The sequence below is a fragment of the Cnephaeus nilssonii genome, assembly GCF_951640355.1.
Source record: "Cnephaeus nilssonii genome assembly, chromosome: 9".
Taxonomy (NCBI): domain Eukaryota; kingdom Metazoa; phylum Chordata; class Mammalia; order Chiroptera; family Vespertilionidae; genus Cnephaeus; species Cnephaeus nilssonii.
Genome location: NC_137080.1, coordinates 19,604,771 through 19,628,084, shown reverse-complemented (window position 1 = coordinate 19,628,084; position 23,314 = coordinate 19,604,771). Strand labels below are relative to the sequence as shown.

General features: G+C 40.9%; 1 protein-coding gene and 1 pseudogene across 2 annotated transcripts in view; one reads left to right on the top strand and one right to left on the bottom strand.

The window, feature by feature from the left end:
• ARHGAP18 (Rho GTPase activating protein 18) overlaps positions 1-23,314 on the top strand; it is a 125,108-nt gene that overhangs the window by 11,142 nt on the left and 90,652 nt on the right. The window lies entirely within an intron of this gene.
• On the bottom strand, positions 1,063-4,258 carry LOC307105024 (single-stranded DNA-binding protein 2-like; annotated as a pseudogene). The gene has a single exon. The product of its transcript is annotated as a single-stranded DNA-binding protein 2-like (transcript).

Here is a 23,314-nt window from a genome sequence, read left to right as displayed (position 1 = left end):
TCTGACTGGCTTATTTCACTTAGCATAATGCTGTCCAATTCCATCCATGCTGTTGCAAATGGTAAGAACTCCTTCTTTTTTACCTCAGCGTAGTATTCTATTGTGTAGATGTACCACAGTTTTTTAATCCACTCATCTACTGATGGGTACTTAGGCTGTTTCCAAATCTTAGCTATGGTGAATTGTGCTGCTATGAACTGCTCTGGTTTCTTAGTGAAAGGTTTATGTATTTAAGAACAGAGGGCTGGTAGATTATGTATTAAATGAGTGAAGTTGATGACTGAAAAATACAGACATCATAAAAGTTTGGGTTTTGGTAGAAAATGTTAGCTAGAATTTTTAGAATACTGAATAAGCCTCCACCCCTACCCCACCCCCGCCCTGCCAAATTCTGTCTGCAAGTGAGATCTGGCCCAGGCACCATGACCTTGTGACCCATATCTTGAAAGTCAAGGTAGTTGTTTGCTATCTGTTGTGTAACATACCACTACAAAACTTAGTGGTTTAAAATAATTTTCTTTCTTGATTCTGAAGTATTATAATCAACTTCTTTCTTGGGGTCCATCAAGCAAGGAGGCCTGAGGTGGGGTCACCAAAGCTTCTTTATGTCCAGGTTTGTTTTGGGTCATCTCTTTCTGCTGGCACAGCTTCTCCTCATGATCAACTTGGGCTTCCTCATAACATGGTGGTATCAGGGTCGTCAGACTTCCTACACTCTTGCTGGCTTACCCCACAGTGAGCATTCTACAACGTCTGGGTGGAATCTGCCAGGCTTCTCAGGGCCTAGCTTCGCAAGTTACTCAGTGCCACTTGACCATAATGTATTGGCAAATTAATTATTGGCCAGCTCAGATTCAAGATCATGGAATAATAGACCTCACCTCTGAGTGAGGGAATGGCTTGCACATAGGGAAGCCATCATCAGTAGGCAACAAGCATCTGTCCTTATCTGCCTTTCCTGGGCTTACTAGCTTCTTTTGTAATTCAGAAACTTCTGTTTCTTGGAGCTTGATTTCAAAATTCTCCACTAGAAGAGCATTTTTCTTTCTTTTTTTTTAAAAAATTTATTTTATTGTTTAAAGTATTACAAGTAGTAGTACATATATCTCCTTCCCCCCCATTGACCTTCCCCCAGCCTCCCCTACCCCCTGTCACATGCCCTCATCCCCCCCCCCCCCAGTGTCTTGTGTCCATTGGTTGTGCTTATATGCATGCATACAAGTACTTCAGTTGATCTCTTTCCTCCCCGTCCCCAACACTCCCCAGCCTTCCCACTGTAATTTGACAGTCTGTTCAATGCTTTACTGCCTCTGTATCTATCTTTTTGTTCATCAGGTTATAATGTTCTTTATTTTCCATAAATGAGTGAGATCATGTGGTATTTTTCTTTCATTGCCTGGCTTATTTCACTTAGCATAATGCTCTCCAGTTCCATCCATGCTGCTGCAAATAGTAAGAATTCCTTCTTTTTTATAGCAGCATAGTATTCCATAGTGTAGATGTACCATAGTTTTCTAATCCATTCATCTGCTGATGGGCATTTAGGCTGTTTCCAAATAAGAGCATTTTTCTTTATCCTATTTTTAAAAATATATTTATTGATTTCAGAGAGGAATGGAGAAGGAGAGATAGAAACATCAATGATGAGAGAGAATCATTGATCGGCTGCCTCCCGCACACCCCCCACTGGGGATTGAGCCCGAAACCCAGGCATGTGCCCTTGGCCGGAATCGAACCTGGGACCCTTCAGTCCGCAGGCTGATGCTCTATCCACTGAGCCAAACCGGTTAGGGCTCTTTATCCTAATTTTTCTTTATTCTTAGCAGTAGATAGATTCCATAACCTATATTTGTGAGTTGATATTTGATATTTTGGAAGGGTTGGGTTTTTATTATTTGTAGTTTAGTATAGGTCTTTTTTTTTTTCTTTCCACCAAAAGCTTATGCTTGATTCTTAAAAATATTTTTCAAAAAAGGATGTAAATTTGAATTTGGAAAGAATAGAGTCCTGGGAAATGAAATACTCCTTGCAAAGAACATGTTCCTTTTATTTGATAGCAGCAAAGTTGCCAAAGGCCCTTATTTGTTTACATCTATCCAGTGATATTTATGCTAAGGAACTATTGGACACAGATGTGGTACTTAGGAGTACATGATATTTTTGAGATGTTATAGTTCATATGGAAGACATCCCAGAGGCTATATGAAAATTAATTATTAGTATTGGAATTACTTGGTTTTTCTACTCCCAGTACATGAGTTACATTTAGCAGTTGTCTGGTAACTGTTATTTGGGCCTTTACACTTCAGTAGCATCACTGCAGGATTTCCTTTCTTCCTTGCTTACAAACCTGTGCTTTATTATAACTATTACTAAGCTGTATTTGCCTCTCGCCACACTTCTGACACAGCAAGGAGGGAGATAAATGACTAGGATAACCTCTGAACTCCAGAATGTTTTTCCCTTAAAGAAGGGAATTTTAAAAAAAATTGTACCTTAAGATTAGAATATGTTTACATTTCTTTAAAAATACATTGTATTTCCAGTTTAGGATTGCCATTGTTTTTGTGAGAACCTACTGCCTCAATTTAAATTATCCTATATAATCCTATATAATAAAAGGGTAATATGCAAATTGACCCTAACAGCGGAGACCACGATTGACTGGTCGCTATGATGCGCACTGACTACCAGGAGGCAGACGCTCAACGCAGGAGCTGGTGGTCAGTGCGCTCCCACAGAGGGAGCTCTGCTCAGCCACAAATCCGGCTTATGGCTGCAAGCGCAGCAGTGGTAGTGGGAGCCTCTCCCACCTCCTTGGCAGTGATAAGGCTGTCTGACTGCGACTTAGGTGGACATACCCCGAGGGCTCCCGGGCTGCCACAGGGATGTCTGACTGCTAGCTTAGGCCCAATACCCTGGGGAGTGGGCCTAAGCCGGCAGGTGAACAACTCCCAAGGGGTCCTGGCTGGGCTGAGGAACTACCCAGAGTACATGAATTTTCATGCACTGGGCCTCTAGTTTATCTATAAGAATGATGGTAATGTTTTGTCAGATAACTTAATTCCTCAGATTTTAGGGTCATTTAGAGAACTACATTTTCACTAAAGTTTTTTCATTCTTATACTACAGATTGATAATCATATCATCTCCATTTTTCAAGCAAAGGAAAGAAACGAAAGTTGACTCTTCCCACTCCCCCCCACCAGGATAACTTGCATCAGATGCAATTTAATGAAAGCTCTCAAATAAACTATTTTATTCTTATCTATGATTGCAGACATTTACCAAACCATAATATCTGAATCACCTTAAAAAATAACATACATAAAACAGTGATATACACAGCATAACATAGTTCAGGGAGGGGCAGGAACAATTTTTAAAATTTAAAATGTAAATGTGAAAAAAATGATGGAATGAAAGTCCCTACTTATTTCTACTTAAGATGTCATGTGATAATATTTTACAGTGTTTTATGGGTCAATGTATGCATGTGTATATGACCATATAATATACACATATATCATACATTCTCTTTCCCACACATATACATACACAGGTAATTACTTACAGTTCATTTTAGGGTAATTCTTACATGCTGCTCTGCACAGTTGTTTGAATCACATTAGAACCCACTTTCTTCACAAAGTAGGGGAGAGACCAGGAAATAAAAAGGTTTATTTGGTGTGATAAGATTCCTTTGTTTAACTGTACAGTGTGATGAATAATTTTCTTCCCTAGTAGTTCTGTGAAGGGCTGACTCACTGTGGTTTTCATGACGAGACATGGTGATGGATCACACACTCATTGTCATGCTATTCCAAGTAGGAGAGAACTTGGAAATACTGTCCATACCTCCTGAGCCTAAAGAGCCATTCATGTGATGCGACTCCATTCCTCCTAATCCACTCATGGGTCCATCTGAACCAGGGCCCATTGGAAAATTAAGCCTGTTAGGTCTAGCAGGTACTGTATTCATGAATGTATACAAGTTGTCTCCAGAGTTGGTTGAATCTGCTGGACTAGGATAATGGCCCTCCATGTCCCGGAGGACCTACATAACTCCCAGGAGATGCTGAGGAGTATGGTATTGAATCGGCATTTGTTGGGTTTGGCCAAGGTCTGTCACCACCTGGACCCATGTTCATTCTAGGCATTTCAGGGCCACCTAAAACATTCAGTGGGTGTCTCATTGCACCTCCATAGTTCTGTGGTCTAAGGGCACCATTCCTCTTGGAAGTGCCATTCTATGCATTGGCCTACCATATTGGGAAGAGTGCTAACTTCTCCCAGGCCTGGTGCTGGATGGGACGGCACTACTGTTCCTCTTGCCGTTGCCGTACATGCTTGTGCCGAGAGCAGCTCCCATGTGGACTCTTGAGCAACACGGGTTTGGACGGCGCAGGCCCACTTATATGTGGACTTTCTTCAATAAATATATTGGAAAATTTGTTGGAGATTTGTGACAATTTGAAAAAAACCCACAGACGAACCTTATGGTTTTCTTTTTCTAGCTTCCTTTATTGTAAGAATACAGTATATAATACATGAAACATACAGAATACATGTGAACCAACTGTTTATGTTATTGGTAAGGGTTCAGGTCAACAATAGGCTATTAGTAGTTAAGTTTTTGGGGAGTCAAAAATTATAAGTGGAGTTACAAGTGGGGGGGATGGGGGGATGCCCCCACTCCCCTTGCCCCGCCCATTGTTCAAGGGTCAACTGTATTCCCTTTTGAGCGCAGTTTGAAGCCTGAAGCTTGAAATCACAGTCCAGGCTAGGTATCCATAAAACGAAAGGCTCATTCTAATAGCTTTCTATAGATTTCAGTGAGCCTAAGAGTTTGTTAATCTGCTTAAAGCAAAATCTCTCCAAACAATAAGCCAAATTGTTAGATCTTTGTTTCCCAAACGGTATGTGGAACACTGTTACTAGGTGTTCTATTAGAAAAGGGCTTTGTGGTCTAATGTTTTGGTGTAAACAAAGTTTCCTGTAGGACTTGTAGCATGTAATATCTTAGCATGTATTATGAATTCCTAAAAAATTTTGTAGCAAGAAGCGTATTCCTAGGAGCCGTTTTTTTTTTTTTTTTTAAAAGAACACTTATTACTGCTGTTCCAGGGAACACAATTTGTGAAATCCAAAAATATTGCTTTCTCTTTATATGCAGAAACATTGTATAATTTGGAATCGGGAACATATTTTTAGTAGTTGTTAATGTTAAATTGCCCTTCTTCTGTTGGCCACCATCCATTTCACCCATACAGGCATGCCCTGCAGGGTCTCCCTTTAGTGAACATGTTTCCACAGTAAGAATGTTGTTTACTTTTTAATACCCAAGCCTCACAGCACATACGTCTTTTAATATGACAATTTTCAGCTTATGTTTTTTTGGAGGGAACATTTATATGTATGCCTGCAAACCCAGTATGAATTTTTAAACACAGATGTGGGGGAAATATCTCGAGTTATTTTTTCAGTATGCTGTGGACATTGTGAAAACATACACCGTGTTGGCCCAGAGGACATCTGCCCTGTCACTGCCCAGAAACAACATGTCATCATACTCGTTCTTGATCTTCAGTAAGCAGCATTTTAAGCATTTTGCATTCAACATGATCATTTGTTGATTATGTGTTGGAGGTTTGCTGTGCATTATGTTTTAGAAAACCGGTTGAGGGTCTTGGGTCGACATGTGGTATGTTACTTTTTGCATTTAAAAGAATAGGACAACCTCAGTGTTTTTAATTTTTTTAAAAAATTTTCAGAACATAGGTTTTCAGGCAAGTTAGAGGCTATGTTAACTCATTTAATCCTCATAACAACCCAAGCAGGTAGGTCATATCCCCAGTTTACACCTGAAGAAATGGAGGCACGGAGGCTAAAGTGACTTGCTTCAGGTCCTACAGCTAAAAAGTGGCACGGCTGGGATTTGAACTTGGGCAGTCTGCTGTCTGTCTTCCCCACTGTCATTCACAGAAATTATTTGTTTCCAACTTTTGTAAACTGAATGTGGTTTCTAGAAGTAGATGCAGAGCAAGATAAACTACAGCGGAGTGCTCAATTGTCTGGTGGTTTGTGTTCATTTTTATAATAATAAAAACTCCGCTCTCTTTGGTATTGCGAGAAGGTTATCCCACCAGGATTCTGAGCAATGTACTGGTGGTAAAGTTGGCATTTTGGGAGATCACCTTCACTACTTTCAGGCCCCAAGATACCTTTTATTGCCACAAGGTAATAAATAGTTTTGCTAAATTCTGCCGTTTAGTAAACAATTTGGTGTGGCCCTGAGGAATCTCCTGGCATTTTGTGGTCAGCTATTCGTATAACTGGGGCAAATTAGATCATAGAGGAAAAGAAAAACAAATATTTATTGAGTACTGTCTATGTTCCAATGTTTAAAATAGAACTTGTTTGATCCTCATAGGTAAGAATTATTATCCTTGTCTTAAAGAAGGGAAAGCTCACCATGGAACAGATGGCCTCAGGTCACACAGCTTGTGTGTGGATCAATTGTGGATTGAACCCGGGGCCTTTGCATTCTACTGAGAGGCCTAGATGCTGCTGTTATCTCTCTCTTCAGTTTCTCTGCATTCAAAGCATGGGTGTGAATGGTAGTGGGGCATTGGTCATGGGAAGGGTCTGCTGTGGAAGGCCGTGACCTGTTTTTTTGTTTTTAGTACATTTTTATTGATTTCAGAGAGGGAAGGGGGGGGGGAGAGAGAGAGAGAGAGAGAGAGAGAGAGAGAGAGAGAGAGAGAGAGAGGCATCAATGATGAGAATCATTGGTCAGCTGCCTCCTGCCTCACCCCTAATGGGGATCGAGCCTGCACCCAGAGCATGTGCCTTTGGCCAGAATCAAACCCAGGACCTTTCAGTCCATAGGCCGATGCTCTATCCACTGAGTCAAACCAGCTAAGCCTGTGACCTGGTTCTGTCAAAGCAGCAGTCTGGGCTGTGGTGGGGCCGCAGGAGCTGATGGAGAAGTAAAGGTACCTGCACACTGGATGGAGGAGAGAGCCCTGGTCTGGGGCCTCTCTTCTCTCTCTACCCGTTGGCATTTATAAACTGGAAACCCTTCAAATGCGTTAAAAATCTCCAGTTTGACACAGTGACAAGATATGCCTTTAAAACATACTGCTGCCGCCACTACCACCACCACCATTGCCATTTGATGGTTGTATTTTTCTACAAAAGCTGAATAGTCAGATTTAACCCTTGAAACAGGACAGCGAAACAGCTGTGAAGCTACATTGCCTGCAGGTCTTCCCTGACTAGCCGGTCCCAGTACCCTCTTCTCTGTTGCTTGAGAACTTCCCACTGGAATCCAAATAAGCAATTCTCTTCCGCCGTGCAAGTGTGGAGATGTCACACACGAGCTAACAAACAACTCTGTCCACTTAATAAAGTCATTCAAATACTTCAGGGCCCACAACAGCATTAAAGTCTTAGCCTACCACACACCCAAAAGTATCCAAATGAAATGGCTTATTTGCTGTTTCAAAAGCGCTTTTCATTAAATTACAGAAAATATTGAAGAAGGTGGCAAGTGAGGGCTGGCTGGGTGGCTGCAGAGCTTAGCCATGGATTTTTGTTTTTTTAATGCAAATAGATTTCTTAGTTTATAACTGACAACCAAGTGATCAACTCACCACAGCTCTTTCTGGAGCTTGCCTACTTTTCGGCAAGGTAATTTGGAACTTGACAGGAAGCCAAAGGTTGGGGAATTGCCTTATTCTTGGTCCTAAACCTAGACCTGTTTTATAAATAGTTGATTCCCAGGCCAAGGTGTCCCTGCATGACATGTCCTGCTGCCACAAGTTGCTAATCTTAGCAAGAACAGCATTCTGTGCCCACTCCAAACGCCCCTGCTCTCCGAGGGATGCCACCCTGCACTGCTGTACCAGGTAGAGTTCTTTGGGTGAAGACTGATAGCTCTCCTAGTTGTCTCCCAAGACTCTGTGCCTTCTAAGCCCCTTGACATGTCCTTATAGATTCTTGACATTGTGTCCATTGTCTCTATACCTGGAAAAATGGTTTGCATGGAGCGATCTTCCCAAACTGCTACGACCCCGTGCTGCCAGGGAACCCAGACATGATGGGATCGTCTTGAGAAAGGGGTCCTGTCAGGCTGCTTGACTCCCTGGGCAACCTGCCTCCTTGGGGAGAAGGAAGCATGCATTTTGTCTCGGGCCAGTGGGCCTAGAGGTCTCAGTCTAGGGAAGGAGGGAGGGGGATCCCTGGGCATCAAGGTGAAGAACAGAAACATGGGCAGAGACTAGAAAAGGAGATCAGTTGTGAAGTGAGGGACAATTGCTTCTGTCACCTTACAGAGGTGCCGGCAGTGGCAGCAGTGAGGCAGCCCCTGGTGGCTGCAAGAGGAGGTTATACCTGAGACATAGGTGGCAATGGAGGGGGCCTGCAGGGACCTCCAAGGGGCCTGGAGGCCGCTGAGGGCTGACCAGGAAGGAGTGAGAACCTGAGGCATAGCAATTACCAGAGCTCTTGGGTGTAGGGAGGCATGTATGTAACCTCTGGGTGACCTTGGGGAGACCTGAAAACAGACTATGGGTAGGAGAAGATTCCTGTAGTTGCATGGATGGGGTATCCATTAGAGACCTTTGGTTTGTTGCCATTGTGGTAGTTCACATCCCCTCAAATAAGCTTCCTTGGTAGGTGGCCAGGGAGACAGGTGTTGTTTTTAATTGGTAGGACTGAAATAAAAAATGTCTATTATAGAATATATTTTGAGGAACCTCTGGCCAGTAAGTTTTAATGCTTGGGGAGGGCTAGTCTTCAAATTTTCACTTGAAATTTTAATACTCCAAGCATCTTGAAGAAATGATTGAAAGAGTGAATTTCATTAGGGATTTATTTGGTCCCTCATGAAGCTCCTAAATTGTGACATATGTGGTTAAGCTCATGAAATCACAGAACAAAATGTTTTCCTTCTTTTTGAGAGGAATATTAAATGCTACAAATCTATATAATGCTGCATTATTGATATGCATGAATATTTTCTTCTTCTATGCATGGATATTTTCAAAATAAATATTTACACGATTTACTATTTTATTTGCATTACCTTACGTGCCAAAGAAGGACAATATTAATTATTTGTTTGAAAATAAACATTATTTATAGTGTCTAAAATTGTACCTGTGAGTAATGTAAATAATCAGTTGTTTCTTTACTTTCTGAATTGTCATCGTGTTTTATTATGTTTGGAACATGAATCATTTTACATTTGGAGAATATACATGTTTATGTAATGACAGATGACTTGAGACTAGTGTAAAAATCTACACATCAGATATTTAAGGATTTTTCATTTTAAGTATAGCATTTGTAGGAATATATCTGGTAAGCATATATTTAATTCAGCAGTGGTTTTATTTATTTTAATGGCATGTACCAGTTTAAGCACTATACTAATATGAAGATAGTATTAGCAGTTTATGAATAACTTTATTTCTACTTATAATTTCCATACAAATCATTTCACCTATGTACATATGAATTTACATGGGCAGGAAATTTGTGTTGATTTTGTGATGAGCAAAATGTTATGAATGGACTCATTAGTTAAAGCAATCCCAGGTTTTCTTGTTATTAGCATTAGATTCATAATTTGAACTTATGTAATTATTTTAAAAACAGACATTAACTATCCCCCTTTTAAAATTAAATGACAAGTTGACTTAAATGGTCAAACTTCTTTGTAGTTTCAGAATTCAGAATGGAAATTTGAAGGTTGGGATGCCAGGAGTGCGGAAGGCATGGGAAGAATTGTTTATCTAGGGAGGCTGTTGTCTCAGATCCCCATGGATCTGAGGGGGGAAGACAAGTTCACTAGGAGTGGAAAAATGTATGATTTTTCTGAGCAATGAAAAAGAGGAATAGGAAGGTGTCTCTATGTATGTATTTTGCCTTCACACTTGGAATGATTTCTGAAACTATGCCAAAAATAATATGTGCCAAAAATTTTTTTAATGCAAAAAAGTATGTATATATGTAAATGGATTATTGTCCCTGTATCTCTCGTTGAAGTCCTCTGGAGAAATTTTCAAATGTCAAAACATTATCTGTGCATTTCTCCTTCCTGGGAGAAGTTCCCGCCTTCACCTGAGAGAGTCATTGCCTGGTAGCTGCTGGGTTTCTCCAGGCTGTTGTCTTTTATGAGAGAGATTGATAAGTGTGCTCCCCAGCTGCTGCTGAGGCCGCTGAGGCCTGTCTGGGGAACGGTCATTAGCGGTAACAACGACTTATTCCCCTAGAAATGTTAGGTTAGCCCCCTTGGTTCAGCTTGTTCGTTAAATTCTTGGAATCTGCTTCTGGGCCTTGGGACACTGTGATTCTCAAGGAAGTAGAAAATAGAGGTTTTTTTTTAAAAAATATATATATATATTAGACACTTATTAGATGCTGTGCATTAGAATTACGTTTAGTCCTGCGTAAGCTCCAAAAGATGGACTCATTGTCACTAATAGGAGCTGTGTTTGTTTTCATTACCCTGTACAGCTGTCCATGATGAGACATCGTTAAAAAAACAACAAACTGCTTGGTACCTGTGTGAACTGCTTGGTACCTGTGTGAACTGCTTGGTCCCTGTGTGAAGTTTGTTGAACAGGTGCTTGTGTTCTGCCCTGTGCTAGTCAGAGAGTGACTCCTATAAGGGTTTTCTAATTTCTGCTACGGATGATGAGCTGTCACATCTGATGCAGAACAGGAAGTTACAACCACTATAATGGAGGTTAAAGAAATCAACAACCTCTTACGGGTATTTGCAGAGGAAAGACATCTTACATTTAATTAAGAGGATCAGAGAAAGTGTCATCTTGTTGGAGTGGTTTGGACAGGATTTGGCTTTGGGGTAGGAAAATACCTGCATTGAGGAGAGGGCTTTGAGCCTGAGCTCGGGTGTCCTGATGGGTCCGGGTGGTGCAGAGGAGAAGAAAGAAGTTATGGCTTGTCTGCCCCAGACAGGCAGAGAGCACTTTCTTAACTCTACGGGCCCAAGGTTTCAGCCACAAGCTCTGTCCATAGACACTCAGACCCTTTGCGTTTCCATAGTTTACCATTTGCAGTTACTTGTAAGTTTGGAAACTGGTAGTTTATGATTTTATTTCCTGAGACCCCTGGACTAGGGTTGCAAGTCTTGAGGGTGTGGTATGTAAAAGCTGGGCTGATCCTTAACAAGTAAGCATAGTGCTTGCTCAGTATTTGCAGCCATTTGACATCATAAAGTGATGAAACTTGTGCTTATAAAGAACTAGAGGCCCATTGCACGAAGAGATTCGTGCAATAGGCCTTCCCTCACTTGGCTTCCAGCACCGGTTTTCCTCGGCACCTGGGACCCAGGCCTTCGTGCCGGCCAGAGTCTGCCTTCTTCGTCTTTGCTGCAGACTCAGGCCGGAGTTTGCCATCTTCGTCTTCGCTGCAGACTCCAGAGTCTGCAGCCTTGTCTTCGCTGCGGCACTCTGCTCCTGTAGATCCCTTCACCCCCCGCCCTCCCTCTCATAGCAGGCGTCCTGCCCTGCCTGGCCACTCCACGCCTGGAGCAGCTGGGCGGCTGCCATTTTGTCCTTCTCATTTGCATACTCACTCTGATTGGCTGTGGGCATAGCGGAGGTATGGTCAATTTACATGTTTGTCTATTATTAGGTAAGATGGTTTTTAGGAGATAATTCAATGAAAGTTGACAAGGTGATGCCCCTGATTTCTGAAAGAAATGTGAATCTGGAGAAAGCCAGAGTATATAAATCGTGGTTATAGTTATGAGGATTTGGAAGCTCTCTGCCTACATTTCTCTAGAATATCCAAGTGGTTGGTTGGCTTTCCTAGTAGCCCAGGGAAGAGGATGACCTTGGAAGAAGTCAACTACCTGTGAGGAGCCAAGGGAATTCTGGGTAAGCCTCTGGCATCTGTCAGCTTACCTACCAGGAAACCTTTGGTTTGGCATCTTATTGGTGGAGTGTTAGGCTAGAAGCTACTGTCATTGGTCAGATTTTGGGGTGGAGTGGGTTGGCTTTCTAGTGCTCCCTGATAATCATGAGTGGCATGCTCAGGGAGCCTCTGGTTTATGGGGGGTGGGGTGGGGAGGAGATAACGGGGGAAGACAAGTTCACTAGGAGGAAATTCTCTGAATTGGCCTCTGAGAGGCTGTGTTGCGCTGAGGGAGATCTAGATAATACAGCCTTTTGTAATAAACATGTTTATTTCATTTTACTTTAGGACAGAATTTTCTTTTACAGTGAGACAGCTGGCTTTTGATTTTGAAAGTTGTTGCCAACATACTGATTGCTGAGTAAAGAAGTTTCTTTGGTTTCCTAGGGGAGGGCTCGAGCAAGGAAGAGCATGATACATTGGGGGAAAACCCATCTGGGCCTCTCTCTCTTGGGATGCCGGTATTTTTGAGGAACTCTAGTATCGATCAGATTAATCTTTGTATGTAGCTCAGAGATGGACAGACGAAGAGGAAGTGGGAAGGGAAGAAAGCAACTTGTATTTTTGAATATGGCAAAACTGTATCAAATGATCACCACTTTGATTAACAGTTTACAGTTGCTTTAAGTATAAGTTTTGAGAAGGCTGGGCTTTTTTATGATGAAAAATATATAACAATAGCTAACCTTTATTTGCCCTGTATTTGCCTGGTACTGCCCTGTGTGCTTTAGAGAATATCCTATATGTGAATACTGATTCCTCTATACTTCACAATACTATGAGGGTAGGGATAATTATTATCTCTGTTTTATAATTGAGGAAACAGGCACAGAGGTAAAGAACCTTGCTCAAGATGACACGCTAGGAAATTGGTAGAACTGGGTTCAGAACCCTGGCAGTCTGTTCTGGAGTCTGTTCTCTTAGTGACTTTACTATGTCTACTGTCCACAGCCTGAGCTTGAGGGAGGAAGAATGCCATTCTCTGTTTTCATGAGCTTGCGTACAGGCTGGGCCCTGTTTACTTCGAAAGTACCCATTCCACTTATGACCATGAAGCACCTTATTTAATACTAGGACATTTCAGGGCTGATAGCCTCTATAATTCCTAAGTTGGTTTTTATGGGTCTTGGTGAAAAGCTCCTTATGATGTTGGCCCTTGAACAGTGTCAGGCTTTAGGTTAAAGAACTTATTTCGTGGGCTGCAATTTCTTGGCTTTCATGATGAACTTTGGCTGACGTATGACCAATCTGTGTACTTCGGTGACATGTCTTATACGTGAAAGTCACTAGATGGCTGGCCACGATGATCCACATGAACATCTATGGATATAGTCGTGGTGTTTTGGAGTGCCCCTCCCCACCTCCGAGTGCTAAAAGTTCCAGAATATTTAAAGTAGGTACACACGTTTTGTGTGTGTGTGTGTGTGTGTGTGTGTGTGTGTGTGTCCATGAAAATTATAAACACACAATGTTCTAACATAGGCAGTTAGGGAATTTCAAAAATTCTACCAACAAAATAGCATTCTCATTACAGAACATTTGAAAGAAAATAACTAACAACGCCAAGAAGAAAGTTAAAGGTCACATATACTCCTGCAGAGCTAGCCACTATTGACTTTTCCCTCAGCATATTTTTTTCCTTCACACACATTCCTCGACGTGCTATCTCAAAGCATGTGTCGTTAATATCTAGTTATTCTCTCAGTTATATTTCAACCAAGGTGTAGAATGCAGAATGTTTGACACATGCATCTTTGCAGAAGAAACCACAGAAATGTAACTATTTACAGCGTTTCCTAGCTGTCTCATGCATCATTTCCTCTCTTACTTCCTCCCTGCACGGGCAGTCCTGCTGCCGGCCCGCCGGGTCGCACTCGTGACATCTGAGTCATCGCAGACATCCCTCTGCTCAGGCCTGCTCGGGGAGCCTGTTACTGAGCTTTGCTACTTTATTCTCCCTCGAATTTCTCAGACCTGCACTTTATTTTTCAGCTGCGGCACCCTGGTCTGCACTTCAACTGCCTCCTGTTTCTTGGCCTCTGGCTTCTTCTTTTTTCGGCCTCTCTGAAAAAAGTAATTTTCTCACAAGTGTGTTTCTCAGCATTATGTTCTTATCAAAACTCCCCCATGGTAACACTTCTGGATGACTTTCCAGTTATCCCTACATCATTGTAAGATTCTTGATGGTGTCCCCCTTCATCTCACCCACTCTTTGCTGGACAGAGACACGCCTTGGTTCTTTGTCATTGCATTGTTACCGGTAAATTGGTCTGGCCCTAGTAAAAAGTGTGAAATATGAAAAACCGTCGCCGTCTCCAACCTCTATTCTCCATTACATTTTTGACCCATCAGGGCTTTTCTCTCCTATTTGTTACTGAGTATTCTTCTTGTTCTATAATTTCAAATTTCAATCAAATGTGAAAGGACCTGGTATTGGTGGTTTATACTTGAATGGATGTGATCACATATTCTTTTAATTAAATGAAGCTAGTGTAATTAGACATAGTTTTCCTTTTTAAAAATGCCCTTCTTTGGCCCTGGCTGAGTAGCTCAGATGATTAGAGCATCGTCCCGATACGCCGAGGTTGCAGGTTCAATCCCCAGTCAGGGCACTTACAAGAATCAAGGAATAAATGCATAAATAAGTAGAACAACAAACTGAGGTCTCTCTCTCCCCCCCCCCCAAAAAAAAAAATCAATAAAATATTTTTTTTAAATGCCCTTCTTTGTTTTTTTCTGGAGTAAGTCTGAGAACAACTGCTTTAAATCATAGCAGTAAAAAAGAAAAAGAGAAGCAAAAGGGGAAGAGAGAAAGAAATAGAAGAAAGAACAGCTAATAGAAGAGAGTAATATTAAGCTATGTCCTTTGATAAAAATGCATTATGTTTTTCTTTGAAAAAAGTGCATTATTTGTGTGATTTAAAAAATATTTTTTGTATAGTTCCTTGTTTCTTCTCAGTTATATGTGTACATTATTGTATCCATCTTAGAATATAAATCATAAAAGCATTGAACATGTTTTCTTTATTTATCCCTGAATCCCACCATCTAGATAATGCCAAGCATGCTGTGTATAGTCAATAAATGATTGCTGAGTACATGACAATGTTTTGGGACATAAAAATTTTTCTTCGTACCTCTACTTTTTCTTTTTTTCTGTTTTTTTTTTTTTTTTTAAACCTAATAGAACAAAAGAACTTGATTCTCTAACACCAGTGTCAGAAATGTATGTTTTAATAACTACCTGCAGATACTCGTGTCTGGGTGTCCACGAGGAGATTTCATTTGCCTGTGTTGGTGGCAGCTCTGGTTTCGTTCCTCCTGTGCTGCTACTTGGCTCTAAAACCTCCTCTTTTGCTTTGGGAACTGGGCCAGAAAGGGAAGCTAGCCTGAGGCCACATGGAAATGAGGCAAGGACTTTCAGGGGTCATATCAGTATTCTGGCTGGGCAAAGAGAAATCGCATGGGTTGTTTTAAATTCTCAAACTGGAGGTATCTCTTCTGTGACTGCCATGCCTTCACAATTACAGATACCAATCCTGTCCTTTCCTTGATTCAGCCAAAACTGGGGAGGTGTTGGGGGGCGGGGGGCGGCGGGGAAGGACTTTGGTCCAAAGGTGTGATTGGGATTGAGGCAATGTCTGCTTTCACACACTGGCTCTTCAGTGACCCTCCCTTAAAAAGCCTATGATTCTGTAATGACAGTGTGTTCTGTTGGCATAATGGTTGCATCATAAATCTAATAAGTTAAAATCAGTTCTGTAAGAGAATATAATCTTATATATTCCACGGTAGCAGAAGGATAGTGCATGGTGAGACCGTGGAGAGGGAAAAATAGAGTTTTTCTGTAGCTGCCTAGAACATCTGCTACGTTAAGGCAACCAATAAGTGAGGAAGAGGAGATAGTAGGTTGCCTGACCTATGAGCTTGCTCCCCATGTTCTTGGAAAACAGGCAGGTGAAATTCTTGGTTTTAGGTCTCCAAACTGTCCCAGAAGGGTTGTCCTACATCGGACAACTCTTAACTAATATCCTGTGGGTTTTAGTTTGTTATTAATTTTGCATTTTCTTTCACGTTGTTGTATTTTTTTAATCCTCATCTGAGGATATGTTTTTATTGATTCTGAGAGAGAGAGAGAGAGAGAGAGAGAGAGAGAGAGAGAGAGAGAAATATCCATGTGAGAGAGAAATATCAATTGGTTGCCTCCCATAGGCAACCTGATCAGGGATTGAATCCATAACCTAGGTAAGTGCTCTGATCAGGAATTAACCCCCCAACCTTTTGGTATATGGAACGACGCTCCAACCAACTGAGCCACCCAGCCAGGGATGCTGTATTTTAAGGCAATGTAACAATGAAATAAATTGTTTTGTTTACTCTTTTTATAAAAGCAAAAAAATGTTAAAAGCTCAAATGCAATGGAGGTATATTTGTAATGGCATCATCATTACATGATGTGGTATTTTTATTCTTGCTTGGGAGTCTAGGGATTGAATTTATATACTAGTGCACATCTGGAGTGGGAGAAAAGTAGATGGAGTCTATATACAAGCAAATGCTTGTTCATGTTACATTTTCTACATTGGAGTGTTTTCATTTACAGAGGACACCCTTATTATGTACTAACAATATTAGAAAATACTCCTGATTAAGAATTTTAGCAAAGGATCACTGGCTTCGTGGATTCTAGAACAGCAGTAGTTCTCCACATCCAGGTGACTACTCAATGGTTCGGTCAGGAAAGCAAAGATTTGGCCTCGCCTCCACTGCTGTGGCTGCTGAAGTACAAAAGGCACAATAATGGCTCCTCAGCATTTTGGTTGGAAATCTTGAAGTTTCCTTGCCCCACTCTTCTTGTCCATATAATTTTGGCTTTAGACTTCTTAGCATCTCTAGCCAAGCGTGACTTTTGTAATTATGGAAAAGTGACTATAACTAGAATGTCCCCAGGGGAAAAGCCATGTCACTGTCCCAGTACTAGAGGTTGAAAAGGTCCTACCTGCAGAGTTCTACCAGACCATGCTTTGGCCTTGCCAGGTTCACTTCCGCTCATTAAAGACCCCTGAGAACTGGCCCCGTGCTGGGCTGTTTTGTGGAACTCCGTGGTGCTCTTTCTCCCTGCCCTTACCAAAGTGAAAAATCAAGCCAGAAGTGGGTAAGTGAAAGTTAAAGGAGTTTTTGCAAGGAAATTTGAAGTTATGACTGAGGAGGCCGAGGAGAGAAAAGCAAGCAATATTACTTGCCATTTGTATGGTGCTGTCCAGTCTCGTTTAATTAAATTCTCACCACAAACACAAGATCTCAGAGGAGCAAATCACCTTGCACTTGGGAACTGCACAGAGGCAGGTGCGATCGTCAGATGTGTTTTCAGCAGAACTGGAGCTGCTCTGGTTTAGTCACCTTGGCCTTCCCCCATTGTCCCTTTTCCCTTCAAGGCTTTCTATGTGGGTATGGTGGTCTGACGATTACCAAAGACTTCAGGTCCTAATCCTTGGAATCTCTGAATGTTATGAATGTTAAACCTTCTTTGGAATAAAGGTCTTTGGAGATGTAATTAAGTTAAGGATCTTGACATGGGAGATTATCTTGGATTATTTAGTTGGCGCCAAATGGGAGCACAGCCATCCTTGCGAAAGACAGAGGGAGATTTCATACACACACAGAAGACATGCGAAAGAGACAGAGATTGAGTCTTGTGGCCACCAGTAGAAGAAAGCTGGTGCCCACAGATGCTGGAAGAGGCGAGGAGTGAATCTCCTGCAGGCCCTGGAGGGAGTACGGCTCCATTGACACCTGGGCTCCGGTGGTTCTGGTTCTGAATCCATAGCCTCCAGAATTAGGAGGAAAAAAATTGGCTGTTATTGGAAACCACCAAGTTTGTAGTCATTTGCAGCCACATGAAATAATACAAAAAAGGAAAGTAATAAAAATGAAATGGAAAGCAACTCAGAAATGAGGACTATATAATCGAATTTCATTTTTAGGAAGCATCCCCGTTTATTTATGTGAGTGCGATGTACACTTTTAATGCAAGCCTGGTCTAGTGTATTTTAAAAAGCAACGCTCTAATTGTGTCATGGGTGTTTGTCTATATTCCCAGCATGACTATAATTTGGGGATCCTGTTTGGCTTGTTTATAATTGTACCCACATTATTTGGCACATAGTAGGTTCTTAGTAAATATTTTCCAAATGAGAACAGCCTTAAGTATGAATATCTTTCTAATCAGGGCTCCAATCTACTTTTACAGCTATATTTCTCACTATTCTTTTTTTTTATGTTCTTGCCAGGAAAAAACACACACATATCAAGTTGGTGAGTATAAATAATGAATAATAAGTACAGTTTCCCTTATGAATAATAACTGTCCAGATGACAGATGGCACTAGACTAGGCTGATGGTATAATATTAAATGGAAGGTTTTGTTACATCTTCAGGAGAAAAAAGAAAATTAGGACAAGTAAAATATTTTTGATTTTTTATTTTAAAGTCTAATTTAGAACATGTTTTTAGGGTCAGTATAGATAAAGCCCAAATGCATCATGGTCCTGCAGCATTCTGCAGAGGCAGTCCATATTCAGAATCATGCCAGTGAGCCGCTGTTCTTTCAAAGCTGGGATAATTTTGGACTAAACCTCTTACAAGTATTTTTAAATGAAAAGCATGGCAACAAAAAGTTTAGAGCGAAGTTATTTTAGTAAGTCAAAATTAAGCTACTTGGTGAAACATGTCCCATCATCTGAAAGTAGTTTTCTGCTTGTGAATTGCAGAATTTTGTATTCATATCCTGTCTTAGACGATCAAGCGAACAAGATGATTGATTTTGTTTCCCCAACTTTAATCATGAAAAATTTTCGCACTTAGAAATGTTTTAAAATGGATAATGAGTACACATAAATCTTACATCTGGACTCAAAGTTTTAATTTTAAAAGGCTTAAAATTTCAAAGCTCAGGCCACACTCCAGGCTAATTCAATCTAAATCCAAATCCCTGAGGGGGCGGAGGCATCAGTATCATTTTGAAGGTCCTCGGGTGATTCTAATGTACAGGCTAGTTTGAAAACCACCGCACTACATACTGTTAGCACAACAAAGGTAATTTTGCTATAATACGCAATCTATATGCAAGGTCCCCCAGATGCCCTTTAGAGTTGTTTTTGTTTCTAAACTACAATGTATTTGGTTGCTATGTCTGCACAAGGGCAGGGATTTTTGTCTGTTCTGTTCACTGCTGTGTGGCCAGTGCCTAGGAGGAAGACTGGGCAGAGTAGATAATAGATAAATATCTGTTGCTTGCTTGAACTTAATCAATGGCGCCTGTGTGGTTGCCAGGCACTTGTTGAGCGTTGTATGTGTCTGAGTGAAGTCTTGACATAGACAGTCTTGAGCACAAACGTGTCACCTTGGATTTAGAAAAAGATTAATGTAGAACTGCAACTTTTTCATCAGGGATTCATTTAGGCTCCAATATGTGTGCAGAGTTGTAAGGTGGAATTCAATTTTGTGTTTTGTGTGGACATTGCTCAGAGACCCCAAAGGGCTTACGCACATGGATCCCTGTGGTTCAGGGAGGCGTAGTTTGAAAAAACCCTGGCTTTGAAGGCTGCCCTTCCCCTAGGATCAGCTAGTATTCTTGTACACGCACGGAATCGCCTTTCCATTTTCTTGCAACAACATGTTTAATTCCACACTGTGGAAATGTAAAGCATAATTGGTAAAGAAAGTGGGGATGGCACTCAATACACAAGTTTTATGTTTTATTTTTCAGTTATTGCCATCTCCCATTTCCTTTCCCCTTACATGTTAACATTATTCATAGCTCTGAACAGTTAGTTGTGTTTCTCTGTGGGAAGCTTCAGTTCTAGTTGTGGGTGGAAGTGGGGAAGATTGGGATTAAAGGTTTTTGTGAGGACAAGGAAAACGTGATGATAGGAAGAAGCGACTCGTGAATGTCATTGGTAAAAGACAAGGCGATTGGGGATGCAGATCCAAGGAAAGAGCCAGTGAGCCTTTTCAATGCCTCTTAGTGGTGACGAGATTCAGAGAACTAGTTCAACCATTGCTTCTTTGCGTCTGTCATTGAATATTATTCTCTAAGCATCACCATTCAATTTTAGGACAGCTCCAAAGTTTGACAAATAGCACACATAAATCCAATCTAACCATGAGGTAGAATCTAAATGCTTTGAAACTGTGCCTTATTTCTTTTAGAGGCAGAATTGTAAGTTGTGTATCATGCTTAGTACAAGTAAGAATTACTGAACTAGTTAAAATGAGCTTCACATAATCATAAGCAAATATGATATTTATGCACAACAAAAAAGGTCAGTAAAGAGTATATCAGTCAACAAAAGTAACTTTTTTATTTAAACTTGACCTTTGGCACTAGGACCCTGACAGTATCTCTTAATTTACAGTTTTATATCTGGTCTTGTAATTTACTTATGTTGGTTTGGCGATACAAAAATTCAATGGTGTTGGTGTCCCTGAATATTCTATTTTCCTTAAAAAATTTTTTAAAATGTGTAAGCAATTCTTTATCTGTTTCCAGATAAATGATTCTTCACCTGTTTTCAGATAAATCACTGATTCTTAGATAATTTTCAAGGATAATACTTTTACCTTGTTATCATAGATTTTTGTGTTTAAGGGACTTAGTGTCATTTGGTCTAACTCTTTCTTTTACATGTGAGGAGACGGAGGTCAGGAGACGTAAGGTGGCTGGCTGCTCAAGGTTACCCACAGCCAGCCGGTGCTGGAACCAAGAACAGAACCTAGAATCACTGGTGAATGTTTAATGGCTGTTCAAGGTCACTCACATCCAGCTGGTGTTGGAAGAACAGAATCTGGAATCACTGATGAATGTTAAGTGAAGTGCCTGCTGCATGTATCGTATTGTCTAGGCATTTTAAAGAATATTGTTGCAACATTCTAATATTAAAGGTCTCCAAAGTTGTAGTATTTATATTGAGCTTCATGGATGGGTGGAGTGTTTTCATCCCATCTTCATAAAGGATGGAAAAGGAATGTTTTTTTTGCATGCTCTCTTAACTTTGCAGATGCTAAGGGTGTGGGTACATGGCATGTTCACCCCTTTATAGATAATCAGTGGTTGATTTTGGATAGTTTGGTGGTTGCATAGACTTCTGAATATTCAACTAAATCCCTTGAGCCATATTGAATGAATTACCCAGTGATTAGGTTCTAGTGGTGGTTGACTTGTTGCCCCTTTGCAGCTCATGGGGGTCATTGAACCTTTATGGGTAGTCAGAAAGCAGAAGTAACCATCCTTACCACTGCCATTGGTAAGAAGACATTGACCGCTTTTGCCACTGATTTATTACTTTCCCATTTATGGCAAGAACACTGACCAACTGTGTCAGACGTGAGGAGGCTTGGCCTTCTGTGCTCTTCCTATTCTCACCTACTTTTCTCACTGTTCAACAGCCTCTTCTGGGTATAGCCAGGAAAGAAGCAGAATCTGGCACTTGCTATCCTATATCGAGGGCCTGACCACAATGACAATAACCAGGTTTCTTTTTTTTTCTTTTTTCTTTATTTGGTGGATCTGTTTTATATTCCCAGCAGGGGGAAAAAAAGAAAAAAAAAAGCTGCCATTTAAAATGATCGTAGGCCACCTATTGGTCATCCCTCACATGGTATAAAATTGTTTCCTCCAGCCCTGGCCGGTTTGGCTCAGTGGATAGAGTGTCGGCCTGCGGACTGAGGGGTCCCAGGTTTGATTCCGGGTCAAGGGCATGTACCTTGGTTGCGGGAACATCCCCAGTAGGGGGTGTGCAGGAGGCAGCTGATCAATGTTTCTCTATCATCGATGTTTCTAACTCTCTATCGCTCTCCCTTCCTCTCTGTAAAAAAAACAATAAAATACATATAAAAAAAATAAAAATTGTTTCCTCCAATTGTGGGCAAGCACTGAGTAGGGTGAGGTGGAGTAGGGTGGTGTGAAGGGCTATTGGTTGAGCTGGGAGCGTGTTGGTCAGAACTGAGAGCTAGCTGATTGGCAGGGCAGGTATCATAGGGACATAGGGAGGGGCATTTATTACTAAATATTGTCCAAAGAACAAGTGGTGGGAAAAATAGTTAAGCTTCTGTTTCTTATTCCTTCTGAGATAGTTTCTCATAATCTTTTAAGGTTGCAATGAAGGCTGCTTCCTTGGTTGTATATCCATTTATACCAAGTAGGGCAAACAGCAGATGGCTGTGCTTCATAGAGAAATGCCAGTCTTTTTAGATGGACTCTCCAGAGTAAAGCACTGGGTAGTGGAATGCTAATGCTGCTCCAACATCCACTCTCATTGTAGATGTAGAAAACAAGTTTAGGGTTCTGTAGCTGTTAGCGTGAGGACTTCATATTGCCACTCAGCCTCTTAATTAGATGTTGGAAGGTGGAGAGGTTAGCCACCTGAATAAGCTGAAGGTGCATCACCTAGTGCCCAGGGAGAGCTCTCCTCCTTATTGGCAAGGTATTACCTGTGCAAACGTTTCAAGAGCGCCTGGCTGCTGGTGAGAGCTCACTGAGTGCAAGGTATTGGGATCATTGTTATTCTGTTCCCTCTTGACTATTTTGCTCTCTTACTAGCAATTTGTCAAAATTTTTAAAATAAAAAGTAGAAGTGACACCTTATGACAATAAAACTTGTGAATTATTTGTAGATTCAATTGGCCGCACTTAATATGTGATAATGAGCTGGTGTTATAAGCAAAAGGGATTCATAGTTTAGCTCTTAGGCAAAGCCTCTATTGAGGGGCTAAATATATATTCTTCATTTAGGTATGTTACAGAAATATATTACTATTTTTTTGTAATTGCTGTAATTTTTTGTAAACACCTTAAACATTATGTTTAAGGTATCATGTTCACATTCTATACTCCCTTGATTTATAAGGAAGGAAGTAAACCAGAGAGATAAGTGATATATTTAAGATTACATAGTTAATAAAAGAGCCAGGCAGCCAGCCCATGGCCTCACTCCTGTAATAGATATGTATTACAGAGCTTCCTGCGTATCACCTGCCTAGCTAACATCTTACACTAATTTGCTTCAATATTGGATGGTTGTAATAATGAAAATTTCACTGACACTTTTCATGTAGATTAAAAAAAGCTAATTGAAATTTTTAGACAGTTTATAAAATACTTCAGTAAGGTGAATTTCTTTAATGAGAAAGGAGAGATTAAAAGCTTAAGGCAGTTGGGGAGAAGCTAAAAACCAATCAGCGACTAACACCTTTTTTCAAAGAGGCGTGTGTGTGTGTGTGTGTGTGTGTGTGTGTGTGTGTGTGAATTACTCTGTGGGTCTAAGAGATTAAGAAAATGAAATTTGAGCCAGTATCTTTGAA